Source organism: Papaver somniferum, chromosome 11, assembly GCF_003573695.1.
Source record: "Papaver somniferum cultivar HN1 chromosome 11, ASM357369v1, whole genome shotgun sequence".
In the NCBI taxonomy this organism is placed as follows: domain Eukaryota; kingdom Viridiplantae; phylum Streptophyta; class Magnoliopsida; order Ranunculales; family Papaveraceae; genus Papaver; species Papaver somniferum.
The window spans coordinates 112,495,064-112,521,799 of record NC_039368.1 but is presented as its reverse complement, the minus strand read 5'-3'; the positions used below and the strand labels follow the sequence as shown (position 1 = coordinate 112,521,799).

Genomic DNA, 26,736 nt, shown 5'->3' with positions numbered 1-26,736 from the left:
TAACTGTTCCAAAGGATATTTGTGCATATGATCATGTCGAGATTCTCGCTGCAAAACAAAATTCTGACGGATTAAATGCTATCATCCATGCCATTACCCCAGATCTTCAGCACCATATGATGACGTGCACTAAGTCTAAAGAAGCCTGGGATATCTTAGAAACTGTATTCGAAGGAAATTCCCTTGAGAAAGAAGCTAGGCTTCAAAACCTAAATTCTGATTGGGAAAACTTTTGTATGGCTAATGAAGATTCATTTTATGAGTTTAATTACAAAGTTTCTGAAATTGTTAATGCGTCTTTTGCATTGGGTAAGACTATTCCTGAAAAGGACATTGTGATGAAAATTGTCAGATCGCTGCCATCTAGATACGATTCTAAGAAGCATGCCATCACTGAAGGAAATAATCTCGCAACATCCGCGTTCAATGATGTGGCCAACACAAGTACTCTTCCTTACTTGTCTTGGGCTGATGAATGTTGTTCAAATCATATTGATCCTGACAGGTCATTGATTTTACAAAAATCATGGATATTGCGAGAAGAATTAAAAGATCTGAGGAGTGTGTCTCCCTATCTGATGCTTCAGATGATTCAATACAAAGGAAATCAATTCAGTTGTTCAATCCGCATACTTCCGAAGTTTGCACAGAAATTTCAGCGTTCGCAGTAGAAACTTCTATTTTCTCAAATTCTGATTCAGAATTTGAGTCCGACACTGAGATTTTTAAATTCTTGGCATTGTAGAAGTCCCCTGATGTACTTTTTTTGTCTTCTACACATCCTGCCCAATCAGCAGCTGAATAAGAAGATATACCAGTGTTAGTATCAAAAGTGTAAGATAAACCATACCTTGCAGTGTGATTAATATATCGAATGATCCTTTTTGCAGCTGCAAGATGAGATTCCTTTGGATTTGTCTGAAACCTGGCACAACAACCAACACTGAAGGAAATATCATGTATAGTAGCTGTAAGATACAAAAGGCTACCAATAATAGATCGATGCAACTTTTTATCCACTTTTGCTCCTTTCTCATCTCTATGTAGTTTACCAATAGTGGGCATAGGTGTCAGTTTTGGAGAAGACTTATCCAGGCCGAACCTTGTCACAAGATCTCGAGCAAACTTCTCTTGGGATAAGTAAATTCCATCCCTATGTTGTTGAATTTGTAATCCTAAGAAGAATTTTAATTTACCAACATTGCTCATTTCAAATTCCTTAAGAAGAGAGACTTGGAAGTCCTTTGCAAATATTCCAGAAGTTGATCCATAGATGATATCATCTACATAGATTTGAGCAATAACCACATCTTTCCCACTTCATTTGGTAAACAATGTTTTATCAGCTTCGCCTCTTGAAAAACCTTTTCTAATGAGAGAAGTGGTAAGTTTTTCAAACCAGGCTCTAGGTGCTTGTTTCAACCCATACAATGCCTTTTTAAGTTTTAGCACATGATCTGGGAAATCAGGGTTTTAAAATACCTTAGGTTGAGCGACATAGACCTCCTTTAAAATTCCGTTTAGAAATGCGGATTTTATATCCATTTGAAACAGCTTAACCTTAAGAAAACAAGTATGAGATAACAAAAGACAAATGGACTCAAGGCGTGCCACAGGAGCAAAGGTCTCGTCAAAGTCAATCCCTTCAATCTGTGAATATCCTTGAGCGACAAGTCTAGCTTTTTTTTCTGACAATCGTGCCAAATTCATCAGACTTATTCTTGAATATCCATTTGGTACCAACAATATTGATATTGGAGGGACAGGGTACAAGTTCCCACACATCTTGTCTTTGAAATTGATTTAACTCTTCATGCATTGCATTCACCCAAAATGGATCGTTCATAGCTTCATCAATATTCCTTGGTTCTACTTGCGAAAGATAACAACCAAAATTGCACATATTTTGAAGTTGTCCTCTTGTTTTGGATGTAGAATATCTTCCCCCAATAATAATGTTGGGATCATGATTCCTTTGAACCCAAAGATGTCATGGAGGGACACGTTCTTGTTCATCAGGAATGGCTTGATAAGTGCTCTTCTACTCGTCACTAAAAATGTCAGGATCAGCAACCGTTGGGATAACTTCAATTGATTCTGGAATTTCTTTGACTCTCTCAATTGTCTCGGTTGGAGGCAATTCAGCAGGAGGATTATCATGACTAAAGTTACTAATGTCGTCGATGATAACATTAGCAGATTCCATCTTGACTTGTGTTCTGAGATTAAATACTCGAAAACCACGACTATCAGAAGCATAGCCAAGAAAGATACCTTCATCACTTTTGGTGTCGAATTTCCCTTTCTGTTCTCGATTTTTCAGAATATAGCACTTACTTCCAAACACCCTGAGATAGTGTACGTTGGGTTTCCTTCCGTACCACAACTCATAAGGAGTGTTAAGGGTTTTAGACCGTAAATACTCACGGTTGATCAAGTAACATGCTGTAAAAACAGCTTCTCCTCAAAATCTTAATGGTAAGTTTTTGTTATGGAGCATTACCTTGGCCATTTCCTGAATATTCCTATTCTTTCTTTCAGCAACTCCATTAGCTTGAGGAGTGATAGGTGGTCAGTATTGTTGAATGATCCCCAGTTCGTCACATAATTCAAATACCTTGGTGTCTTTGAATTCAGTTCCACGATCGCTTCTAATTTTCTTTAATTTGCGACCTTGTTCGTTCTGGATTCTTTTAACAATAATCTTGAATTCATCAAGAGTTTCATTCTTATGAGATAAAATGCAACCCAAGTGAATCTGGTGTAATCATCTACCATAACTAAAACATACTTATTACCAGCAACAGTGGGTTGTTAAATTGGTCCGAAGAGATCCATATGAATTAAATCAAGTGGAGCTTTAGTGAGAATATCTCGAGATGATTTGTGGTGAACTTTCGTTTGATTACCCTTTTGACAGGCACCACATACACCTTCAATCTTTGCATTGATTTTGGGAATGCCTCTAAAAAGTTCTTTGTTAATGATCTTAGTTAGGAGACGATTATTGATGTGACCAAAATGCTCATGCCAAAGATGTGTAGATTCCAGCTTAGTCAAATTGCAACGGTTGCTAAACTGAGTATCAAGTAGATAACAATTGTTTTTACCACGAGTTCCTTGAAAAATTACTTTCCCAGTTTTGTCTACAATGTCACATCCATTTGCATTGAAGACAACTCGATAGCCTTTGTCACAAATTTGACTAATAGAAAGAAGATTAGCAGTCATACCTTTTACGTATATTACATCATGGATTTCTGGAACACCGGGCAGTTTGATCGTTCCCTTCTTGATGATGTAGCAACAACTCTCATCTCCAAACGTTGCAGGGCCTCCTTCATAGTCAATAGATAAAACGAACCATGTGAGATCACCTGTCATATGTCTACTACATCCACTATCAAGAAACCATTGAAAATGAGACATAGATCTTAAAGCAAAGGCACCCATACTATTAGTACTTCTCTGTTTAGAGTTTCCTGATAGTCTTGTATGTCCTTTCAGAGTATCAAATATTTTTTTAGTTTTCTTACAAAGATTACTTGCAACATTCAGACTCTTTTGAAACGACATAAAAACTTGTTGAAGGATATTGGAAGAATCACAACAACAATACGGGCCAAAACTTTGAAGTTTTTCTGAGTGGTTCCTAGTCACATCAGTTTTCACAACAACCGGTCGTTGATTACCATCTGATTTACGACTATTCTTTAAAGAGGAAAAACTGGAGTTTTTCAGATTCACCAAGGGGCTATTACCAGATATCAAATCCATAAGAATCGTAATTTCTGTAACAAGATTAGAGTTGATCCGGATTTGTTCATCCAACCCCTTTTGAAGAGTAACCAATTTATCAGACCTTTTTCTGCGGTTGGTTTTTAAACCTGGTGAAACATCAATTGAGACTTTATGGTCCATATAGTCAGATCGCTACAAACACAGACTTTTGAGATCTTGAACGTGTTTGCCTTCTATGATACCAATTGAAAAAGCGGGGGTCTAACAACACCACCCAATATTTCGCTTAGCAATCTGTATGGACAAACTCGAATATACTTTTAAGAGAATCAACAAGACTCAATCAATTAAAAGCATATCAACGAGTTTATATCTATCTCTTGATTTGATTTACTCAAGCAGGAACTGCGAGTTCTAATCAAATATAAGGAATAACTTGGATGGTACCAAAGACCGATATCCAAGTATCAATCAATGACAATCAACAATCAAAGGTTAGATTATTCTAATTGATGATATAAGCGCACAACTTGTATTATTTAAATTATATAAACAAATATAATGCTGAAATAGAAATAACACAGATACCAGAAATTTTGTTAATGAGGAAACTGCAAATGCAGAAAAACCCCGGGACCTAGTCCAGATTGAACACACACTGTATTAAGCCGCTACAGACACTATCCTACTCCAAGCTAACTTCGGACTGGACTGTAGTTGAACCCCAACCAGTCTCCCACTGATCCAAGGTACAGTTGTACTCCCTACGCCTCTGATCCTAGCAAGATATTGCGCATTTAATTTCCTTAGATGATCTCACCCACAACTAAGAGTTGCTACGACCCAAAGTCGAAGACTTGACAATAAACAAATATGTCTCACACGGACAAGTATATCAAAGGATCAATTTGTCTCCCACAGATAAACCCTAAAAGGTTTTGTTTCGTCTTTTGATAATAATCAAGGTGAACAGGAACCAATTGATAATCCGGTCCTCTATTCCCGAAGAACAGCCTAGAGTTATCAATCACCTCACAACAATCTTAATCGTATGGTGGCGAAACAAGATGTTGCGGAATCACAAACAATGAGACGGAGATGTTTGTGATTACTTTTTATATCTTGCCTATCAGAGATATCAATCTCCCGATCAATCTGATTGTACTCGTACAACATAAGATGCAAGATCAGATCACACAAGTACAACAAAAGTAGTATCGGTCTGGCCTCACAATCCCAATGAAGTCTTTAAGTCGTTAACCTGGTTTTAGAAGAAGAAAACCAAAGGTTAAAGGAGAACCGACTCTAGTATGCAAACAAGTATCACATGTGAGGTGTGGGGATTAGTTTTGCACAGATACTAGAGTTCCCCTTATATAGTCTTTCAAATCAGGGTTTGTAATTAAGTTACCTTGGTAACAAAGCAATCAATATCCACCGTTAGATGAAAACTTGATTTAGATTCAAGATAATATTCCTCAACCGTTAGATTGAAAACTTAGCTTGTTACACACACTTGACAATGCACGCTTCTAGGTTTGTAACCGTACCCAAACTATGCACTTGTTGGTTCAACAATAGTTAACCAAAAGGTTAGCCATATGAGCATTCCATATCAACCACGTTCTTCTTCACCACAACTAGTTCAAATGAACTAGTTAGAGAGTTGTTCTATTGCAAGGAAATCTCATGTACTACACAAGACACAATTGAAGCAAAGATGATTTGATTCACTTGAATCGATTCATGAACATTTATAGACACGGTTTGCAAACTGCATTCCTTAGTCTTTTTAAGTTTAAGTTCAGAAATCATCTTCAGGTATATAACCTTCTCAAGTTCGAAGACTAGGTTCGCGGACTTAAGTTACCGGGAAGAGTTTACAAACTCCAGCAGAAATTCTCGGGTATGAGAACTTTGCCAGTTCGCGGACTGGGTTCACGGACTTAGCTTCACGCAAATAGTTTATCAACTCCAGCAGAAATTCTCTGGTTTGGGAACTTCGGCAGTTCGCGGACTGAGTTCGTGGACTTGGCTCACGCCATTCTTCCAGTTCTCTTGATCAAAAAAGTTCGCAAACTTTGGTTCAAGGAATAGGACTTATACATAAATGTGTTTCCACAACAATGCTTATGTCCACCATTGGTTATGTAATCTAAACTCTCATTTCAATCATTGAAACATTCTTAGAGGACGTTATATAGTTGCTACACCATTTCTCGTCAAAGAAATTTTCAAGATGATTGAAACATATCATGACTTTCGTCACATGGTAAAGATAAACTTGGTTAAAGAGAAAAGCTTACCAACTCATATTTCGAGATATAGATAGGCGAGGTATACTCGGCTCGAAATACCAAATGTGTATAATCAAAGTCTATATATATAGCATACGACTTCTTGTCTCAAAGAGTAGGATATAAAGTAGATAGACTTTTGAGTGATAGATAAGTTCAAGTCTTCACATACCTTTTTGTCGAGAAGTTCCACCGGTTCCTTGAATAGTTCTTTTACTTGTATGATGAATCGCCATGAAGTCCTTGAGCTCAACTACACTTTCAATCCTAGTCGGAAACTTAGCTATAATAGACTAGAAATAAAGACTTATAGTTCTGGTCACCAACATTGACAAACATGCTTGAGATAGCAACGCATGCGAGTTCGACCGAAAAATACTCTAACACCGCGAACTCGATGTTCCATAACCTTTTGCATTTTTGACGGAACGACCTATACGGACTAGGCCATTACCACTATTGCTTGGCCACGAATTTGCAAATTAGTTGGTTTGAGTTTCTATCCCTTCGAGGATGAACTACGGTCTCTGATTGATCCCTTAAGAGTGGGGAAGGGTACGTAGACAGCCGCAATGAGTTGCAGCATTGTTGTTCCAGCACTTTGTCGCTCATATCATCTAATTGAGAGATGATTGCGGCATACTGGCCTCTCATATCATCTGTCTCGGTAGCTCGACGCAAGAGATGATTGTGTCCAAACTTGATGAGGTAAGTTGCAATTCATTCCTTGGATGCTCATACTTCCTATCAAGGCGTTTTACTTGGGCACGTACCAATGCCGCATTGGGCATGGCCTCGAGAGTAAGCTACATCAATATGAAAGTGTTGATGGTGGTTTTTAGCTTAAGGTTAAAATCGTAAAACCTTACATCTGACATGATGTCACCACGAGCGCATTTATCGAATCAATCAACATGCCTACGTAAGAATTACCAGGGTACCTTTTTTTTATACATGTGTCATGTTCCACGGCAGAACCCTTAGTATTGACCGACATCATCTTCGTACATACCAAACCCTAATTCTCACGCCACTGTGCCAATGGCAAACCATGCCAGCCACGTCTCCGCGCCAAGGCATGCCGACCATGCCAACTGCACCACCGTGCCAATGGCAAACCATGCCAGCCACGTCTCCGCGCCAAGGCATGCCAACCATGCCAGCCGCACCACCGTGCCAATGGAAAACCATACCAGCCACGTCTTCGCGCCAAGGCATGTCAGCCGCACCACCGTGCCAATGGCAAGCCAGGCCAGCTACGTCTCCGCGCCAAGGCATGCCAATCATGCCAGCCGCACCACATGTGCCAATGGCATGCCGTGCCATCCACATCTCCGCGCCAAGGCATGCAGCCGCACCACCATGCCAGCCACGTCTCCGCGCCAAGGAATGCCAACCATGCCAGCCGCACCACCGTGCCAATGACAAACCATGCCAGCCGCACCACCATGCCAATGGAAAACCATGCCAGCCACATCTCCGCTGGCTGCCAAAACAAAGGGTTGCAACGATCAACGACCACCCTTACATCTGAGATGCATATCTTAGCCGTCCAAGGTCGTCATCCAATGTGTGGTAACCTTTGGCCCAACGCCAAGCCCTAATTTTGGTCGCGCCCAAGCTATGCCAAAACCCTAGTTTTTTGGCCGCGCCTAACTATGCCAAAATCCTAGCTTGGTCACGCCTAAAACGTGCCAAAGCCATGCCGGCTCCGCTACATGCCGTTGGCTTCCAAAACGAAGGGTTGCAATGATCAATGGCCACCCTTCCATCTAAGATGCAGATCTTAGCCGTCCAAGGTTGCCAGCTAACGCGTGGTAACCTTTGGACCAACGCCAAGCCCCAATTTTGGCCGCACCCAAACTAATGCCAAACCCTAGTTTTTTGCCGCGCCTAACTATGCCAAAATCCTAGCTTGGTCACGCCTAAACCGTGCCAAAGCCATGCCGGCCACGCCTTCATGCCGCTGGCTGCCAAATCGAAGGGTTGCAACAATCAACGGCCACCCTTCCATCTGGGATGCAGATATTTGCCGTCCAAGGTTGCCAACTAACGCGTGGTAACCTTTGGCCCAACGCCAAGCCCTAATTTTGTCCGCGCCCAAACTGATGCCAAACCCTAGTTTTTGGTCGCGCCTAACCATGCCAAAATCCTAGCTTGGTCACGTTTCCATGCCAAAGTAATGCCGTCCCCGCTACATGCCGCTGGCTGCCAAAACGAAGGGTTGCAACAATCAACGGCCACCCTTCCATCTGAGATGCAGATCTCAATCGTCCAAGTTCACCACCCAAGGTATGCTAACCATGCCGCACCACATGTGCCAATGGCATGTCGTGCAACTTCTCGGCACCAAGGCATGCCAACCATGCCACATGTGCCAATGGCATGCCATGCTAGCCACACCTCCACGCAAAGGCATGCCAACCATGCCACATGCGCCAATGGCATGCCGTGCCAGCCACATCTCCGCGACAAGGCATGCCAACCATGCCAACCGCACTACTGTGCCGAAACCATGCTAGCTTTTCCTTCACGACGTTGGCTGCCAAAACGAAGGGTTGCAACAATCGACGGCCACCTTTTCATATAAGATGCAGATCTTAGCCGTCCAAGGTTACCAGCTAATGCATGGCTACCTTTGGCCCGACGCCAAGCCCAAATTTTGGTCGCGCCCAAACAATGCCAAAACCCTAGTTTTTTGGCACCTAAACTATGCCAAAATCCTAGGTTTGCCATGCCTAACCATGTTAGATACATGCCGGCCACGCTTTCATGCCGCTGGCTACCAAACAAAGGGCTGCAATAATCAATGGCTACCCTTCCTCTCAAGATGCAAAATCTCGACCGTCGAAGGTCACCACCGAGCCGGAAAGTCTCCCAAGCTCAACTTGCCAAACAGCAGCAACATGCTACATGTTTTCCACAAAAACACTCGAGACATCAACACATGTCACAAACTGGGGGATGCTCATTGGGGTATTGGTTTGGCGGTTTATAGCGTGCGGCGTACACTACGCCCGTTACAAGACAGTGTCATAAGGATGAGGCGGTTAGTAAATACAGGGAGTAATGGTGAAACTCTTTCCTTCATTATGGAACATCAATTCCAGGCGTTACCGGTTACCACCTCCTCCCATTTACTCATCTGTTTCCATTTCTTACGAGACCAGAGTACGTTTCACTTCGACTTGTATAAATAGGTCTTACCTATTTCCACCGAACAACAAGTTCTGGTCAGGAGGATACAACACTTGGAATGACCTCGTTCTTTCGCCATTGCCTCCGTTTCTTCGTCTTATTCATGGTGATGCGAAGAAATCTCATATTTGAGCGAGTTCCACTTCCTTTTGGTTAAGATAGCCTGAAATACCTAACAAACTCAAAAGAAAACGAAATCAAAGCATAATGATACAAAAACTACCAATAAAGCAAAGCATTTGAGTACCTAACTAGTGCAAATAATGCACCTATCAAATTCCTACACACTTGCCTTTTACTAGTCCTCGAGAAAACTACAAAAATAAAATAAAGTACAACAACTCCCTATCGCCAAGGACACGGTTGCATTTAGCATATGAAACAAGCCTTTAATCCCCTAGGTATCCCTAGTGGACGAGTTATAGTCTCGTGAGGTCTTATAAGAGATATAACCACAAAACCTACTCCAACTTCAAAGCGTTCCAGCGTCCCAAGCATCCAAAGAGCTATGAGGACATAGATTTTCTGCATGCTAGTAATAAGAAGTTAGAAATACCAAAGAACATATTCATTCTTAAATATTGAGTGAGAAATAACCACACCATAATGAGAGAATACGTGTTTGAGAGCGATCAATAAGCATTTCACCTCGACTTCTGCCCCACTTAATCGGATTTTATGATAATTGCACTCAATAAGACGACTTTTTTGTGGGTCTCATATGTGTGTAGGTAGGAATGAAGAGAGAATCCTACACACGTTGAATGGTGGGAAGGAAACCTTTCGAATTATTTCTGGAGATTCCACAAAATCATGGAAAACAAGAATATTTCTGATGATATCTAAGAAAGGAAATCAACCATTATAATTAAAAATAGAGGATGAGAGTACTTACCAGATCACATCTGATTGCAATGATGATAACACCACTCTCACAGCATCCAATAGAAACGTAGTCTTCAGATCGTCTTCTTCATCTTCTTGGTCTTCGTCTTCGGTCTTCAACTGCTGATGATAAACTCTTGAACTTCGTAGAACTTCGACAATTTGTAACTCTTTCTCTTCAATCCTTGTTGCTTGAAACTTCCTCATAGATTTTTCTTCTTCCCCATGGCTTTATTAAATGAATACAAAAAGAATAGAAACCAAAGTAATAAAAAGAATTTCTCTTGTCTTTTTTTTTGTTGGGACAAGAGAAATAACTACAAACTTAATATAAAATAAACGATGAAATTGTTATGGCCATGGGATAAGTACTTTACCGCTTGATTCTTCACAACTTGTATTGTCTTTATATCATAAACTTCAATATAATTCTCATCTTTTGATTTTCTTCGCTCTTGTAAATAAGTCTTCAACTTGTATATAAAAATCTGCCCATTGTATGTGTTTCTTTACTTGGATATGAAATTTTCTCTTCCTTGTACTGTTGCTTGTAAACCTCAAACGTCTTCAGCTTTCCTTGTAGATTTTTATGTCGCTCCCTTGTTGATGATGATGATGTGTTTCTATGGACCTTTTGTTGGCGAGAGAGAGAATGGTGCTAACTTCAAATCAAACAACAAGAAGGTGGTTTTCATCTATAGACGTCACCCTCATGATTGACAAAATTAGCACTCAAGAGATCAAAAAGTAGTGCTTCTATTGGTGGGATGTTGGGTAGCTCACCATTCTACCCGGAATTAACGTACGGTGACACACACTCAAAAGAAAGCTCTTTAGTCATTTATAAAGAAATCTGGTCTGGTGCCTCGGTTGATATGAAAATGGGTAGTCTCCACTAATGATTTATCAGCAACTCTAATAATGCATTTCTCCCTGCACCTCATTTGCATCACCGGAATGATTAAATCCATTATTTTACACTCCAATTCGTAAGAAATCCGAATGTAGTTCCCTAACACTTCCAAGTTCAGTTATGTCGGTCAGAATCTCTATGTAAACATACCTAGAAGTATGCTAGTGACTATAAAATCTCTAAAAGTTGGAGGTTTTATTTAAATTTTGAAAAATCTAGGGAAAAATATAAAAACTCTATATGCAAAATACCCCCCACACTTAAACTTCACATTGTCCTCAATGTGCAAAACTGAAAATTCTGAATTCTGACGTAGCAGCATATGAAACACGAAAACTTTACAAATTGGTAAGGAATTTGGAAAAACTTCATTTCACAAAAGTTGTTTGCCTACGTATTTTATACAAAGTGTCAAAAGGGTACATTGTTTCGACAAAAGTTCTGACAGTTATGGTCTCTGGACTGAACTACGCGCAGTATGAATTTTTATGACTAAAAGGTATTCATCATAATTTTCTTAAAAAATAGATTCCGTACTCAATGAAATTAAACATGGGGATGCAAATATGATATGGAAACAATAAAAACAAGAAATAAAAGGGTTTAAGATACAAATGCAATGGGTTGCCTCCCATTAGCAAGTTTAACGTCTTTAGCCCGACTGTAGACTCTTTGACTACTCCTTAGCCTGCGTCTACGACATTAGCATGAACATCCGAATGAACATCGCTAGGATACCGCATTGCTCCAAATATATTGAAGCGAATATTTTCATCATCAAATTCCATAGCGAGCGTTCCTTTGTCAACATCAATAACGGTTTTAGCCGTTTTCATGAAAGGCCTCCCTAATAGCAGTGGTATAGATGCATCAGACCCGCTATCCATTTCCAACACACAGAAATCAGCTGGAAATACTAGTTGATTCACCTGCACAAGCACATATTCAATAATACCTCTAGGGTAAACATTAGTACGATCATCTAGTTCAAGAACAATACGGGTTTCTTTCAAAGGACCCAAATTCAAAGATTCATAAATAGATGCAGGAATAACATTAACCGATGCTCCTAAATCAAGCATAGATTTTCCAAACCTTTTATTACCAATCACAACAGGTATATCGAAACTACCAGAATCCTTGCATTTAGGTGGGAGTTTCTTTTGAATGATAGCAGAAACGTTTTCCCCCACACTCATCACCTCATTACCTGTTAGACTTTTCTTCTTGGTGCATAGGTCTTTCAAAACTCTTGCGTATTAAGGAACCTGCCTAATTGCATCTATCAGTGGGATATTAACATGGATCTTCTCGAGTACATCTAAAATCTCCTTGTCTTGTTCCACCTTTTTGTTAGCAAACCTGCCAGGAAACGGTAAAGGGGGAACATAAGTTGAAACCGAAGGTTTAGAGTTTGTTTTAGGTACCTCATCGGTTTGGGAAGAGTCAGTAATATCTTTCTCCAAAACCGGCCCCTTGGGGTCTTTGCTTTTCTCAGCATCTTCTGGTTGCACAGTTCGTGTACCACTTCTCAATGTCACTGCATTAACAGTTTAATTCATAGAACTCGTAGTATTTCTATTGCATGGATTAGTCTAATTCATAGGACTTAAGGCTCTTTGAGGATTAAACCTATTAGCACGTTGCATTAGGTTGTTCGTTGAGTAGTATTCACATATTCATCGTTATGGTATGTGATGATATAAGGAATTTACCAGAGTATGCTCTCGATGGGGTACTTTAGGACTCTTGATAATGAATGATTGAGTGACAACACTAGTTATTAGTCGAAGTGCATGTATTATGATTGATGATGAACCCTTAACCAATATTCTCAACCTATTAATTCTCTTTATTCATTCTTTGCTATTACTATTAGTTTAATTACTTTAGACTCAAAATAAAAAATCCCCCCAAGTTATTTAAGTTTTAAAATATGAATAACAACCCATATCTCCAATTGGAACGAATCTTCTCTTATAACTATACTATTATTTATAATTGTGAAGTGAAAGAACTTAAATTATTTTTGCGTCGGCTGACGACCGACCAAATTTTGGCGTCGTTGCCGGGGATCATTCACGTACACCAAGATGTCCGTGGAATTCTTTTTCCCTGACTTTCTCACTCGATCCAAAACTAGTAGCTCTACTGCGTCTCTTCATTACCATTGCATCCATCTCTGCCTCAATACTGCCATCGATAACCACAGCTTCCACCACTCTTAACATTATCAGCACTATCCAGAACCCACGAACTCCATTATCTACATCGCAGACCCTCGTTCCTTCTCAGTCACAGCCATCATCTAATTATTCAGTCCGTACGTTCACAGCTTCATTCACCATTATCAAACTCGACAGTACACACTCATTCCTCCCCAGTGCATCAATAGCAGAATTCCATCAACTGCAAAAATCGAGTTCATCCATCACTCGGTTTCTCGAGCATGAATACCATCTCAGCAAACACGTACTCAAGTCTCAATCATTGCCATCAATCCATCAAACTCAGTTCCGTCATCTCTATCATGGAAGCGCGACATCTCCTTGGCTCCCATGAATATCATGCAACAACACAGCCCATCGCCGAGTATATAGTCAACTCCTCTTAAGTTCCGGCAGTAATTCAGGTTCACAACACCATAGCATCGCTGCATCATCATTCCTTTCCATCACAGGCAACTATCCACCATCCTAACGAGCCAACTTCCCATAATCCTCCAATCCTCTTTTAACTCCGGTAACAAACTGGTGTTTTTATCACTTTTTGTTCTACTGTCAGTCTTGAGGGACTAACAGTTCAGCTTCCTTGTAACTCACAGATGGCTGCCCTGAGTAATTATGTCGCCTGCCTTTAACAGTTCTGTATTGTTTCATTTTTGCGGCAACTTTGACTTGCTTCAATTGCTCGTAACTACTTCATACAAGGTCGGAATGACCTCGTTCTTTCACCATTGCCTTCGTTTCTTCGTCTTCTTCACATTGATGCGAAGAAATCTCGGATTTGAGCGAGTTCCATTTCTTTTTGATTAAGATATCCTCAAATACCTAACAAACTCAAAAGCAAACGGAATCAAAGCATAATGATACAAAAACTACCAATAAATCAAAGCATTTGAGTACCTAACTAGTCCAAATAATGCACCTATCACTATGGAACTGTAGAAAAATGGTGTTGCATAGCTTTGAATAAGAACTAGTAAATGGTTGTGATCAGTGAGTACCTCATCCATTTAGTCAGAAGGATTTCACTGCCAATTTAACATTATGCTTTAATTTAACTGCTGGGATTCATTTATTTATATCTACTAACAATTTCGTATGGTCTTAGCCTAGTGAGTGTAATCCAATTTCTCTTATTGTGATCTTAACTGAATATGCTTTTGACCACATATAGTAATTATGTTGACATTAATTTGCATATGCGGTGGCTTTTTCCAAACAATTTCATTTTATTTAGAAGTATGTACACAAGCTAGATGCTAGTCTTGGTTGCGTCTAATTCTGATTTCTTGATGCAGAACCAAACCCTTCTTATGCACCTATTACTTCCTATTTATGAGCAAGTCTTTTAGGCTATACAAATATGTATGGAGCTGCTTTTCTTTAGTACGTCGTTGTGGCCATTTTGTTGCTAGCTTCTCATTATTAAAAAAATTTAGACCACTGAATAAATTACTGGATAACGGCTTAATTATAGAGATATTATTATTTGGTTATTGTTTATCATTTTGTTATATTGTTAGATACTATCAAGTTTAGGTTCGGGTATGAAAAAGCGGGGGTCTAACAACACCACCCAATTTTTCGCTTAGCAATCTGTATGGACAAACTCGAATATACTTTTAAGAGAATCAACAAGACTCAATCAATTAAAAGTATATCAACGAGTTTGTATCTCTCTTTTGATTTGATTTACTCAAGCAGCAACTGCGAGTTCTAATCAAATGCAAGGAATAACTTGGATGGTACCAAAGACCAATATCCAAGGATCAATCAGTGACAATCAACAACCAAACTCTAATTGATGATCTAATGCACGACCTGTATTATTTCAATTATAAAGATAAAACAATATAATGCAGAAATAGAAATAACACAGACACCAGAAATTTTGTTAACGAGAAAACCGCAAATGCAGGAAAAACACCAAAACCTAGTCCAGATTGAACACACACTGTATTAAGCCGCTACAGACACTAGCCTACTCCAAGCTAACTTCGGACTGGACTGTAGTTGAACCCCAATCAGTCTCCCACTAATCCAAGGTACATTTGTACTCCCTAGGCCTCTGATCCCAGCAGGATACTGCGCACTTGATTCCCTTAGCTGATCTCACCCATAACTAAGAATTGCTACGACCCAAAATTGCAGGCTTTGACAATAAACAAATCTGTCTCACACAGACAAGTCTATCAAAGGATCAATTTGTCTCCCACAGATAAACCCTAAAAGGTTTTGTTCCGTCGTTTGATAATAATCAAGGTGAACAGGAACCAATTGATAATCCGGTCTTATATTCCTAAAGAACAGTCTAGAGTTATCAATCACCTCACAACAATCTTAATCGTATGGTAGCGAAACAAGATGTTGCGGAATCACAAACAATGAGACGAAGATGTTTGTGATTAATTTTTATATCTTGCCTATCGGAGATATTAATCTCAAGCCAATCAATATGATTGTACTCGTACGATAGAAGACGCAAGATCATATCACACAACTACGATAAAAGTAGTATCGGTCTGGCTTCACAATCCCAATGAAGTCTTTAAGTCGTTAACCTGGTTTTAGAAGAAGAAAACCAAAGGTTAAAGGAGAACCGACTCTAGCACGCAAACTAGTATCACACGTGAGGTGTAAGGATTAGTTTTGCACAATGCTAGATGTCCCCTTTATATAGTCTTTCAAATCAGGGTTTTCAATTAAGTTACCTAACAAAGCAATCAATATCCACCATTAGATGAAAACCTGATTTAGATTCAAGCTAATATTTCTCAACCGTTATATCGAAAACTTAGCTTGTTACACACACTTGATAATGCATGCCTCTAGGTTTGTTAACCGTCGTATGCACTTGTTGGTTCAACAATAGTTAAACAAAAGGTTAGCCATATGAGCATTCCATATCAACTATGTTCTTCTTCACCATAACTAGTTCAAATTACTTCCAATGAACTAGTTAGAGAGTTGTTCAATTGCAAGGAAATCTCATGTACTACACAAGACATAATTGAAGAAAAGATGATTTGATTCACTTGAATCGGTCATGAACTTTTATAGCCATGGTTTGCAAACTGCACTCCTTAGTCTTTTTAAGTTTAAGTTCAGAAATCATCTTCAGATATATAACCTTCTCAAGTTCGCAGACTAGGTTCGCGGACTTAAGTTACCGGGAAGAGTTTACAAACTCCAGCATAAATTCTCGGGTATGAGAACTTTGCCGGTTCGCGGACTTAGTTTCACGCAAGTAGTTTGTCAACTCCAGCAGAAGTTCTCGGGTTTGAGAACTTCGGCAGTTCGCGGACTTGGCTCATGCCATTCTTCTGGTTCTCTTGATCAACAAAGTTCGCAAAATTTGGTTCAAGGAATAAGACTTATACATAAATGTGTTTCCACAACTATGCTTATATCCACCATTGGTTATGTAATCTAAACTCTCATTTCAATCATCGAAACATTCTTAGAGGACGTTATATAGTTGGAGCTTGCCTAGCGGGCTGAAATCCGGTTCGTTGGAAGTCCAGATTCCCCGATCCATCACAAATCATATATTCTTTTGTGTATCTCTTACGAAATTCCTTTGACCTAAAAGAATTTGGAGTTGCTTGGATTTTGGCCTACCGACACCAAGTTTGTAATAGTTGAAAAGATTTCCTTGTCATCGATGTTGGATTTTCCTTAATATACTTGAGTGATTGTCCTATTCGAGATGCCATTTCGGATGAACCATGATTCGTGCCCATATCATATGTTCGGAAATAATGGAAATACATTTTGGCAATTCATATCATTTAGCTCGGAGTGCGAGGCAAGGGATGATTGTTTCCATACTTGATGAGGTAGTTGTAGTCCATTGTTGGATGTTCATACTTCATATCAAGTTATACGGTGTTGGCATGCACCAATAGCAAATTGGACATAGTCAGTTAAAGGAAGCTAACCAGATTAAAAATTATGGGAGCTTGCATAAGCCACTTACATCACATGAATGATGTACGACATGAACTGCATGTGTCTGGCTACACCTTTAGCAAGATCTAACTCAATGCATGCATCTGACGCATGATTGAATAGGAGTAAAGACTCAGAAAATAAGTCTTCACTGGTCTATATGCTAGTACAATGCATGATCAAGGTCTGGATAGTACTTGCAAGTCCGTGGTGCATGCCAAATGCGTATACATTTTCAGTTATAGCCTTGCATCCTTAGCAGAGTACGGGTAAGTTTGAACAACGTTCAGTTGCGTGCGAAAACTACGTCTAAAATATCATACTTACAAAGCATATCTGGGAAGGGAAATCGTCTTGCATTTACCTGATAAGAAGCACAATTTTACAGCCCGATATATCTTGGTTGGACTACCTATTAGTATTTTAGAAAGGATGTTCCAAATTATTATGAAATCATTTACAACTTATCATGATCCTCTTTTTTTTCATAGTTATATAAGCTTGTAGTGTAAAAAAAAAATATGTCATCTGACTGTACATATTATAAATTCAGAGATATATCGTTTATAAAAGCCATCAACTCATTATGTCAATATTAAATTCAGTAAGCTATATTGTCGTACAGACTTCCAAAACGGAGACAATTGCTATGCAAGTTTAAATGATGCGCATCTACTAGTGGCACAATACTAGATAGTAAACTGAAATTCTTCTTCCATAGCCAAACGTACAAATCTAACAATATACATCAACCGATACATTAATACACAACCATCCCTAAAAAAACTAGCAGTGATTTATCTATTTGACCAAGGAAAAATAATTATTTACATTAAAAATCAATTCGCATAACAACTGATATTCCGTCATTCACGGAAGAAAGCAATCCTACTTACATTTGGTTATCAAGATCAGATCTATACTCCACATCCAATGATTATCAAGCATTCCCAATATAGAGTTCTAATTATTTAAGAATGCCAAAAAGATAATAATGAATGTAATTCATACTAAACGGTGCATGTAAGCATCTTAAAACCTAGCATTGGTTTGTAGTAACAACACCCAAACCATACCATAAAACAAATATGTCCCAACCACCATTAATAATACTACAGTTTAAATTAAAGATTCCACAAGTAATCAACAACAATGATAATATTGTACCAGAGTGCAGTTCAAAAATCAATCACAAAGTTAAGAAGTACGGTTTTTAGTAAAATTAAGGTGCATCCATATTCTCACTCAGGTTCTATCAATTTTAAAGAGCTTGACGCGTTTTCATATTGTCATACAAAAGGAAAAAAAAATAATAATGAGCGAATATTATCCCATGTAAATGAGACTTTCCCCTGAGTATTAGTTTCTGAAGCTAAAGGAACTGTGAATCGCATTTGTCTATTAACTGAGCAAGGCTAGGGTGTATATCCACATGTAAATATGCTAAGCAAAAATAGTGAAAGAATTTGTGCACAACCATCTCAACATAAATGATCAACATGATCTATTTCTCCTTGACTTTAATTTAAACCACACCTTAAAAACACCACATTTCATAACATGTGGAAAATTTAGCTTAAGACGATGCCCATAACATGAGATAAAGTATAATAAACAAGGTTATAGAGGATTCCCATTTTACAGAATAAAATCACGGTTTATATAAGATTTTCAGCAACTAGCATTCTCCGATCGTCTTGGAATATTTACAAATCTTTATTATACAGGTTTTAACAACATACTCAAAAATCACATCAAACTAATGGTTCAATAAAGATATATGAATATCAGAAGCCGACTTCTTTAACTATATGTGTACAAAAATCAGTTATGATTTTCTCATTCTTTGGAGTACTTATACAAATCATATTCCCCTGAAAATTTCACAACAATATACTAACATTGTAACGGACATCAAACTATTTTTTAAGCTTCATCCGTTGAATGAAAAGTGAGAGATACATTACAAACAGTTGGCTGTCCAGGATTTAAAATCTGCTAGAATGCAGTCATAGATTATGCAATCTTTCAGTATTAAACTGGAGCGGATCTTCATGAAATTTTTACCGTATCATGATGACTCAACAAAGCACAATTTCATCATATTCTTACGATTGAATTTCAAGATATCAATAAAACTAAAATAAGGATTCTAGGGTTCACAAAGTGGAAATATAACCAAATCATGAGTTTCTTACCAAGAGATTGTTAAAAAACACTAAGAGATTAAAGTACCAAATTCTTATATATACAGAAGCACATGATTTGTATTGAAACCATAAAATTACATGAAGAATCCTAATTTCATAATACTTGATTGAAACATCAATACATGTGTTGATGGTGGATTTTTAACGAAGATTAAGATTGTATCATAATGAAATTCATATTTCATGGTTTAGAAAGAAAACTCTTGTTACATTGGTCTCCGACTGATTATGTAACCTCTTCAAAGCATAAATATGTAACAACAATATTAGAACCTCCAGCTGAGCTCTCAATATTCTACGTATTCATCATTCATGTGTAACAAAAATATTATGTAGTCTCCCAACCGAACTCTTGATATTTTACATATTTCATCATTCATATGTAACAAAAATATTAGAGCCTCCCGGCTGAGCTTTCAATATTCTACATATTTCATCATAAATACATAAACGTGATATTAGAACCTCCCCGGCTAAGCTACCTGTAGCGCCCCCAAAGCTAGCAGCTGACTGATCTAAAAGATTAACTAAATAAAGAGGCACTAAGAATCTAAATCATTTACTTAAACATTCAATTAAGAAATCTTCTACAAAACTTAACCCAAAACTAACCCCGCTCAGAAATATATATATACAAGAACTTCTTTCAAATAATACATATACAATAGTCATTTGGTTTGCAAATAAAATTTACAACATAATAAACATAGCAATATTTAACTAATTAACGGAGTCAGCTCCTCGAAGTTTTCGATGTGCAACTCTGATATGTCTTTGAAACTGAAAGTGGAAAAGGGTGAGCACAGAATGCCCAGTAGGAATAACATTTAACTTTAAAGAAATCATGAGCAAGATTTGGAAAACAATTAATGTTTTCCCAAACATCAGTGACTAATTCACTGGAATGCTCAAACATGTGTATGGACAAACTCCTTCGTCAAACAATGTATAATATGGTTGTGCAATTCCGAACTCGCAAATCCACACCTAATCGCACATATGAATGTCGACAATTCCGAACTCGCAAACTGTCGACCGATATAAGCATAAAAGCTGAGTTCATGTAGATATAAATGTGAAGGAGCGTACCCTATATACCACATGTGGAAATTCTCATTTCCCATAAAAATTCATAATGACATACCTTACAAGTCCTTTCCATTTCATGGAAAGATTCAAAGAATCGACAGAATTATCATAATGCAGTTTATATAAAGCATGGAATGCATGACAGACAATGTATGAGTTGATAAACATAAACTTTTGTAAAAGAAAACAACAATGGTTTCAAAAGAGTTAAAGTATTCCCACCTCTTTTGATGACAAGCCACGCCTACCTCGAGATCCACGATCCACTGGTTCATCCTTTGAATCGATCGTTGTTAAATAGACTAATTATTAATCACACAAGCACTCTAAGAATTTATCCAAAAGGATCATACAAGGCTCATACAAGTCTATCTAATGGTTCTAAGAACATTTACTAATTAAATTGGGTTGGTTCTATAATCCATTTTAAGAGTCTTAGGAAGATATACATTTATGTATAAGGAACCAAAGGCTAAATCGGACATTAAGGGTCAAATTCATATTCATTAGGAAAAGCTATAAGCCCAACTTAACTAAACAAGCCCATTAACTAAGGTCCAGTCCAAGAGTCAACTAACAGTTACTGACGGTTACAGGTCAACTAACAGTCAACATCTAGTCAAGGTCAAGTCAAAGGTTAATTCGGTCAAAGGTCCACTAAGTGGAATCGGGGTCAAATCCTAATTACTGAGTTAACTTACTCAGATAGACCGAGTCAGACAAAAACACAATCTAAGTCAGACTGAATCAATTCAGTCAGACAAGCTTAACTAAACATACCATGTTACAGGTCACTTCAAGTCTAAATCTTACACCTTCATCTACTAATTTTACATTTCAACATCAATTCAATACAACAGTACATTGAACACAAATAACTTATAACAAGTGCATTCTAAATCACAATTCAGCTTACCTGCAAAAGCAGTTCCAAGCTTTCACAACAACCTCTATTTACAATTCTAATCACCATTCCAACTTTTCTTCATTCTATCAACACACTCTCAACTCAACTTCCTCTTACTTCCCAGTTTCATAACCATTTACCAGAACCTTGTACCTCACCATACCATACCCCCTACAACATCTCAATTCAGTTCCAATACAATCCCTGTAATTCAATTCACAACAACAATTACCAACCACCAATAACTCAGTTAAGCTCACCGAACAAACACCTCAACAAAGTATCTGTAATATCAATTCCATATTCATTAACTGACTTCATCACCAGATTAACTTCATCCAATCCTCTTAAACATCACCATAACACAGACACCACAATCATACTCATTTCAACCATTTCTGCACCACTAGTTCAATGTAGCTGCGATATTCATCATCACAACATCAATTGTCTCACTTCTGTCCTGTAATGATCAACACAACTGCAGTCAATACCATAAACATCCATTTCAGTGACCACACTGCCAACCCCATGAACTGAACATCATTACTACTTCCAAATACATTCATATGCTAATTGATTCATTTATTACAACTCCAACAATCTTATAAACTCATATATAACTCCGTCAATTCTCAATCCCATAAACTTCTCTGCAAATTCAGTTGATACTATACACAATATTATTCTCTAATCTACTATAAATTATAAACTTTAGCTTCACTACAACTTATCAATATCCATAACTTATAAATTCATCAATTGCAACTAATAGCTTTACTAAATTACTGAGAAAGTAATTACCTCAAACCAGCTTGGTAAAACATCAACCAAATTCTCAAATTGAGTAAACCCATCTTCTAATTCCTCCCCAATAATTAAATTACTCATAACCCATCTTCAACTTCCATCATCATCTTATGAAATGAACAAGAAACCCTAAAATCTATCAGATTTTCACCAATACAGCTCCAATATCTAATTAACTTCACCATGTTCCTCAATCAACTAAACCACTCCTTAAATCTTCTTATTCATCACGAAATCAACCTTAAAAGTATTTCTCTTTGAAACCCTGAATTCGATTCATCTTCAGAACAATTCTACAACTCCAATCAAACATCAACCCCTTTGTCTTTAACCGTAAACAACTCAATTAAGAATCCTCTGAGTTCTTATTACTCAATTCCACATAATTACTTGTTCAATTTCATTACTCAGGAACCCTAATCTTCTTCTCCTTCCTAATTCATAACAACAACACCTCCACCTTCTTCACATTCACAACAACATCAATCGATTTTTTTCATTGTTACACACGGAAAAACAATATCAGAAGAACAACAGAGACGGAACGGAGAAGAAGAAAGAAGAGACGAAAGAAAGAAGGAAGAAGAAAAGGAAACGAATGATTTCCTCGATCTGGTGCAGGTGATAAGACCAAAGATATTACTAAGACAAATAAGGTCATCCACAACGTGTCCGTGTTGCAATGCAAACGTTTATCCGAAATGATGATTTTACCCTTCATACTAATCCAATGATCTTTTCTTCGTCTGGTATCCGAATGACATGTTCGAGTAGTCCATTTCACATAACTTTTTGAGACCTATTTAACAACACTACTTTCGTAGCTAGATCGTTGTTAGATTAGTTTCTATTAGTTAATGTTCGTATTAAACTAATAGAGTGATTAGAGGTTAATCGTCTCTTGACTAGTCTAATAGCGTTGACGAGCTTGAGGGTCTCTACACTACCAATATCCTATATATTTTATACTGCACGACTCAATATTCAGTTGTGTGTTTAATCTAACATTGGACAACTCCTAGATGGATTGACCACTAGTATAGAGCAGTAATGTGTTTAGGATATCGTTTGGTGATGATGGTAACCCTTCTCCGGATGTTCCCTGACCTTATAGAATACATATAGTCAGAACAATGATGCTTCTTCCTTTCTGTAACTCGTTCTGAATAATACAATGCTCATAGATAGATTTCCTACTAGTATAGAGCGACTTATAAATAAATTTTAGTGTTATATTCATCTACTAGAATTATATATATTGGTGATGGATATTCTCCTTCAGAACATATGGGCCACCACCAAGCCCCGAGAAAATGGTATTGGTGTACATAACAATAATGCTCCAAAGAGTATTCCAGAATATGGATTGCAGAGGATGTGGAACACCAATCAAAAGAAGAGAGAGAAAACAAATAAAACAATTTAAAAATGTGTGAGACTGGCCCACTAGCCTCCGGCCGACCATGCCAACGGTGTCGTGGCCGGTCTCCCATTTTTTTTTTTTTTTATTTTATTATTTCTCCCTTTATCAAGAACTCCCTTTTTAAAGTAAACTCCTTGATCTTCCGTATCTTATAAAATATTGCTCCACAGACCATGTGGATCATAAGGCAACTGGTCCCTCTACCATTAGGTCTCTGCACCATATAATATATTAAAATATTATTATTTTAATATTTCCAAATATTGGTATCTAAAGCAAAATCCTACTTGGTTTTCAAACCAAAATTAAGTGTTTCAGTCAAGATTAAACTCTTCTATTAATGCTTGACCAAAACACTCACGAATGGTCCACAATCACCACAGTAGTTCGTGCACCACCATGGCCTGTCCCTAGTCGGTCCCTTTTGGTACCAATGGCTGGTTCCTCCATGAATCATTAAATTGGTATTTGGTCACCATTTAATTAATCCTTCGCAATCCATTTGGTATATCCTTTTTACACCACTTGAACTGTTATCCATACACCATCTAGCTAGTCCCACCACCACCAATGGTCGATCCCTCTATATTGAATTAGGGTTTTATACATAATGCTCTAAGAAGCATAATTTTAATTGGTTCAAACGCCAATTATTGGTCCAACTACCAAATTATTTTATATTGGTTCATCTACCAAATATTGATTCAACTATCAATATTCGAATGCTTGTTTCATATTGATCCAACTATCAATATATAATTGCTTTGCGAACCAATGTTTTTGATAATGATTCAACTGTCAATATTCAATTGTTTTGCATATTTTCCATATTCATTCAACTATCAATATCCAATTGCTCTGCGAAGAAATGTTTTCCATATTGATTCAACTACCAGTATTCAATTGCTTTGCGAAGCAATATTCTTTCATATTGAATCAATTATCAATATTCAATTGCTATGAGAAGAAATATTTCATATTGATTCGACTATCAACATTCAATTGCTCTGAGAAGCAATATTTTATAATGATCCGGCTATCAAATATCTCATTGGTATATCAACCAATATTTTATTGGTTTGTCTACCAATATTTCAACAATATAATCTCTATGCTTTGTCATTTGAATTATTCATGACATGGTAGATCGAGGATGAATATTCCACTGCTAACAACATTATTCATCTTCATATGACTACCTGTAAAATGCTTGACACATCAAAATATATATTAGTCTATGATCGATCCAGCAATCTCATTAGACTTATGTTTATCAAACCAAATTATTCAGATATCATTGCTGCCTCAGATGACACAATGATATGTCACAATCATCAACAATTCACCAGACTCAAAGTTTATGATCTGCAAAACATCATTGTTGTCTCAGCAGATATCTTATGCTTCATTGATAGACACATTTTTGTGTCCGATTTGTCTCGATTCTATATATTGTTAGGGCTCATTTTTGTACTTATTATGGTGTTTTATTTATTTATAGGTATTTTTGGCCAATAAACATTTTTGGAAAAAATTGGCTCGAAAAGTTGTCGGAAAGCACCCTGAGGACATTTGCTATTCAGAATCTCACTTTGGATAAGGGGTAACCTAATTACTAAGAAGCATCCCATTTCCAGGCAGTTGCTAATCGCACCCCTACTCTGGATAAGGGGCAACCATCTTCAACATTTCAAAAACCAGGTTTTTGGCGGGAAAATGGTGTAGTGAAGAACAGTTTTGGCAATCGTGATTTGGTGGAGTTTGAAGTCGATTAAACCTCTGATTTTCATAGGATAGACTCCTTATGGGTCTAGGAATCTGATATGGGTGTTTAAATGGATTAGACTGGGCTCAATCGACGGATTTTTCTCACAACATAAAATATGGAAAGTCACGTGTGTGACCTGTTTTAGGGAATTTTAGAGAGATTAAAGCGTTGTAAACCTTTACAAAGATTTTTATCTATCTAAGGAAGAGTTTAGAATAAAAAGGAAAGCTCAGAAACGCGTAGAAATTCTAAAACAAGAAATTGCCGCAACTTGGACGTGAAGAGAATGAAAGAGATTTTGGAAAATTTGGGAGAGATTTAGTCGGTATTTTTGATATAAATAGATGTCTTGGGCCATATAGAAGAGGTGTCGAGATTTTGGGAACCTAAGAAGAGCCGGAGAAGAAGAAATCAGAGCTTTACCAAACTCTGTTTCTGCTGCTGCTATTGCTGAAGAAGAAGAAGAACGCGAAGAACATTGACGCACGGTAAACAGTCGCAGAACAGTGTCGTTGTTTAACAGCTGAAGAACATTAAGCTGTGCAGGGCAGTTGTATTCTAGGGTCTTAAAATCAGCGACAAAGCAATAGTTTTTCTGTAACAGTTCCATTGTAACAGCTTTTTTGCAACACCAATACACTGTTGCAAACAGTCTGTGTTATTACTTTTCACTCTTTTAATCATGTTTTGAGCAACAAACACATATTTTGAGATCATGATTAGTATGAGGAGCTAAACCCCATTGTTGAGGCGATAGAGGAAGCTATTTTTCCAACAAAAAGTGGCATATTCTATTTTATCTTTTTATTTGCAATAATTATATGATTATTTGCCTTGAACTATTATTGAATATGATTTTTTATTTGAGTGATTGTGATCTATTTTGATGGAGTATGCTTAGTTTTATGACTTTTGATGCTTCATACTTGGTATTTACAATTATTACTTTTGAAAATCTACTTGTTGCAATATTTTAGAATCAAATTAAACAAGAAAATTGCATAAATATAAGTATTGGTTTAATCACTTTGAACTTGGAAAATAGTGGAATCTTAGCTTCAATGTTTCTTTTAGTACTGATATCATCTTTGATTGAGTTTGCTATAATTTTTAGTGAGTTTTATATTTTAATATTAGAATTTAAGCCTAATTAATATCCTTCACAAGTCTGAGAATCGAACCACTTTTACAACTATCTACAAATCACATCAATTTTTGGTGCCGCCGACGCGGACTTGTTTTTAGGGTTTTAGATTTTTTTTATTTTTTTATCATTATTTTTATCTTTTTTTTTTTTGGGTATTTATCTTGTGTCTTGT

The 26,736-nt window shown here is 37.4% G+C and overlaps 1 long non-coding RNA gene across 1 annotated transcript; it reads right to left on the bottom strand.

The window, feature by feature from the left end:
* Positions 1-21,304: 21,304 nt before the first annotated feature.
* On the bottom strand, positions 21,305-22,883 carry LOC113322839. Its single transcript, XR_003347307.1, has 2 exons — positions 22,221-22,883; positions 21,305-21,879 (listed from the first exon to the last, which is right to left on the bottom strand). It is a non-coding gene; the product is annotated as an uncharacterized LOC113322839 (long non-coding RNA).
* Between the last annotated feature and the right edge of the window lie 3,853 nt (positions 22,884-26,736).